We start from the raw sequence: 4,793 nt of genomic DNA, 5'->3' as shown, positions 1-4,793 counted from the left end.
GATAAGTTTGGTCAACTTGTGGATTTGGTTAAAAGAGTTTAACTCTACCACGATTCATTAAGTTCCTACTTATTTATCCTAGGTGCGGTTAAAACTTTTGGGTACCACATAGATGTATGCTTTCAATTTCCTTTTATTCTAATGTTTGTAACATGTGGGGGATTGTTGTAATATATGTGATACAAACATTTTTTTTTTTTTTTTTTAGTTGTTTTGTTATTAAAAACTTTGCAAAAGCCATTATTTTTGTTTTAACCGTTTAATCATTGAAGTTTTATTTACAAGCTTTTAATTATTTTATTAATGACTATTTCATATGTTGAAGACCAAGTCTTCAACATATGGTCATAAGCTTTAAATGTATATATATCTTTTATGACCTTTTTGCATTTATCACATCTTCATGAGTTTTAGTGGAAAAGAAATATCAACTTTCACATTTCCGTTTGTATCCGTTGGTCATTAACTCTCTTTTTTTACCAAATGATTTTCTCTAAGATTTATGGCCATTTGTGAGTTTAATGGTTTTTAGTCTTCAACGGTTTGACCGTTTAATACGTTTGGTATTACATTTCTTCAAGTTTTACCATAATTTAAGTTGACATCTTCTAACAAAGTAGCAATATAAAAGGCTACTTTTGTTAGTTTTATTGTAGTTTTTACTTGAGAGAAAAAAAACAACTTCTATATTTACATCCAATTTTTGGTGACATATTTATCTAGTTTTGCTCATAAAATAAAAGTCCTCCTAGTGTCTTTTATTCGATGGTTTTCTCTATGTGGATTTTTGTTCTATTAATCTTCGTTATTGGAAGTGCATGTCAAAGGATCCGATCGCACCGAGTTAAACACTCCGTGAGGCACGAATCAACCTTTAAAGACAACGCTCTTGTGTGATTCTATAGCACATTGTGAGATCTTTCCATACTCTACTTTTCATCTCTTGTATTTTATTTATTTTATTGTTAATTTTTAGATTGTAATGATTTTATATCAATGAGAATTTGTGCACCATCCAAAATTATTTTCAACATTGCTTTCTTCAAAGCAACTAACTTTGACTCCATAGTAAATCTTGCTATGTAAGTCTACTTTGAGGACTTTCAATAAATAGCTCATCCAGCCAGAGTAAACACATAATAGCTATTAGTAGGCTTTGCTCATCTGAATCAAAAATGCAGTTAGCATCACAATATCCTTTCAATATAGCAGGATAATCACAATATGACTTACCAAAATTAATTGTGCCCTTTAAGAATCTCAACAATTTAGAGATAGCATCACAATGACTCAATACCATGATTATGAGTATATCTACTCAATTTACTAACAATATATGTAAACCAAGGCATATACAGTTTGTCAAAACATCGAGCTTCCAATGATTATGCATATTTTTCTTGCAAAAACATCATCATCATGATCCTTAACCAAGTGTATTTTTGAATCATATGGTGTAGACATAGGTGGATATTAAAAGTGCTCAAATCTTTTAAGCATCTTTCAACATAATATGTATGAGATAAAATAATGCAATCATTATTTCTAATAACTTTAATGTCCAATATGACATTAGATTTACCTATGTCTTACATATCAAAATTAGATGCAAGAAATCTTTTAACTTTATGCACAATATCAATGCTAGTTCAAAAAATAAGCAAGTCATCAATATATATATATATATATATATATATATATATATATATATATATATAAACAAATAATGACACATTCATTATTTTAAAACTTGATATGCATTTACCTACACCATTAATCAAATATACATTAGACAACGTCACATTGTCAAACTTGTCATACCATTGTTTAGGAGCTTACTTTAATTCATACAAGGATTTCATCAGTTTTCTTGACCAGGGATTACTAGTCCCTCAAGTTGCTCCATATAATTCTCCTCAACATTTAGAAAAATAATTTTGACATCCATTTGACGTCCAACAAGTTTATAAACATAAGCAATGACAATTAACATTCTAATAGATGCAATTTTAGTAATGAAAAATAAGTATCAAATAATCAACATTTGGCCTTTGCTTGAAGCTTTTAGCTATCAAGTCTGCCATGTACTTACCTATTGTATCATTTGGTTTAAGCTTCTTCTTAAACACTTATTTACAACCAATTTGTTTGGTCTTAGGAGATAACTCAACGAGTTCCCAATAATGGTTAGGCATAATGTATTTCAATTCATTATTTATAGCTTCTAACCAAAAAATGCATCAAATAGAGATTTAATTGCTTCACCATAACATATTAGATCATTGTCAACAATATAAGCAATAAAATCCATACCGAGATTCCTTTTCGTTCTAGCTCGCTTGCTTCTTCTCAATTCTTACACATCATCAATAATTTTATTAGAAGCACCAAAAAAATCATGAAATAATTTTTCCTTATTTTTTAAAGGAACACATGCTCAAAGATAATAACCTTTTTTAGATACATGCAAAACCAATAAAATCACAATCATATGTTCATAGGTTTTGAAACCAAGTTTCCTCATGTTAAGTTCGAGTAACATAACATTTGCCAAATACCCTTACACTTTGAGGTATTTCAAACAATGCTTATGAATGTGCCAAACAAAATAATGGCTTCCCCCCCCCCCCCCCCCCCCACACTTTGGTAGATAGCCTAAAAATTGACAATCATACCATTCATAATTTATTCCAATATTCTAATTTCTTTTCATTCCTTGATGTAGCTAAGATTTACATATATAAATCTATCATGCTAAATATTAATGGAATAAACCAAATAAACACAAGAAAATAAAATTCCATTAATAGCTCACAAGTACTTTAAGAAATGACTTCTATGAGCTCATTTTTTCTAAGTATGATATGCCATTTTTTTTTCCATAGTTGACAGTTCTAAAGTTGTTTAAAAAAAATGTTATTCACCACTTGTGATTTTTCAACATGGTTCTTATTTATAGAAGTTGCATATCACAAATTCTATCAAGATATTAAAAGAAAATCTTTTTAAACAAAGCCCCAATATAAATGCAAAGTATCAAGCTCAACCATATAATAATCAACTACTATTGGCTCATTTTAATAAATATGCCATTGATATCATTCTTATGATATGAAAAATTTATCATGTATCAAATGAACCTTAATAATCATATATATTTTATTTCTAATCAGCATGCTAGGAAAAGTTGAAAGCTAAATGATATAGACGAAAAATTAGCAAATACTTTTAAAGTATTAATCTAGCATGCCATAGTCAACAAATGATCATCGCTTATCAAATTACAATATTCATGTAATATAAATTTCAATTCAATCAAGGAGCACCTTCATCACTTGATCTTTCTTTTAATAAATGAAATTGTATATTATGTCTTAAAAAAAATAAGACCTATGAATCAGAGTTTAAAACTCACAGTGAAGCCAACAGCTTTACTTCAAGATCTTCCAAAATAGATTGTCGTCACCACACACCAACTAGGTGTCGTGAGAACTGATCAACTCAATACACGCACCACATGTCTTCCTCTTAATATGTGATTACCTGCAAAAATCTTTAGCAAAGTGGTATTCTCTGTACACAATTAGCAATGTCGATATATTTTCTCCATCACAAATATGAGTAACTACCTACTTTTGTTATTATTTATCATCATGGATGTTTTCCAACAAGCTTAGCACAACATAAAATGCTAAGTTCTAAAATATCATAAAAGACTCAACTTTTATTGCAAGATTCAATACCCAACAATAAAACATTATTTGGCAATCAATAAATTGAGTTCAAATAATAGAAAACTCTTTCGATCAAAATATTTTCACCTTCAATAACTACACATGAAATTAAACTATTTTTTTGATAAATGAATCAATTATCAAATATTTTTTCACAACAAAATCTTTCCACTCAAAATCGATTTCATCTTTCTCATATGCGAATTGCATACCGCCAACTCTTATAATATTTGACTTATCATAAGTTTAAATATTATTATTATGATTTTAATAAAAATCTTTGTGCAATCATCAGTATTAACCTTTAAGATTGTTAGAAAAAATTTTGGATAGTGCACAAAATTCTTATTGAAATAAAATAATACCAATATGAAAATTAACAATAAAATAAATTCATTACAAGAGATGAAAAGTAAAGTATGGAAAAATCTCACAATGCTATAGAATCACGTAAGTGCGTTGTCCTTAAAGATTGATTCGTGCCTCCTGGAGTATATAACTCGGTGCGATCGGATCCTTTGACACGCAACCTCCCAGGATTAGACTATAGCGTCTATCTTTGTTAAGGACGCACTTCCAAGAACGAAGACTAATAGAACAACCAAATCTTTTCTTGTAGAACAACAATTCATAATTGAAAACATAGAAGTAATATATATATATATATATATATATATATATATATATATATATATATATCTTAAGTCTCTTTTTTGTATGTTTTATTGACAAGAAGGTTGGCTGAATATATAGAAATGAAGCTCACGTTTTCTTTCTTAAAGAGAATCTTTTAGTATCCAAAGCCTTGAATGACTTCAAGACCAAACGGTCAAAAATGCTTGAAAACCATAGAAGACAAATACCTTTAGACCTTGTTAATGTCAAAGGTCAAAATTGTTGAACAATTAAAACCCATGGAATTGTTAATGGCCAGCGGTTAGAAACAATAAAAGTGAAAATCAATAGATTTGATGACTAAGGGTCAAAACGTATGGAGAAACTCAATGCCCTTAATGACCAAAAGTCACAAAAATTATTTCTCAAAGAAACCACTAGCAA

The sequence above is a fragment of the Corylus avellana genome, chromosome 5 (genome assembly GCF_965113065.1).
Source record: "Corylus avellana chromosome 5, dhCorAvel1.hap1.2, whole genome shotgun sequence".
NCBI lineage: Eukaryota > Viridiplantae > Streptophyta > Magnoliopsida > Fagales > Betulaceae > Corylus > Corylus avellana.
Note: the sequence above shows the minus strand (reverse complement) of the source record.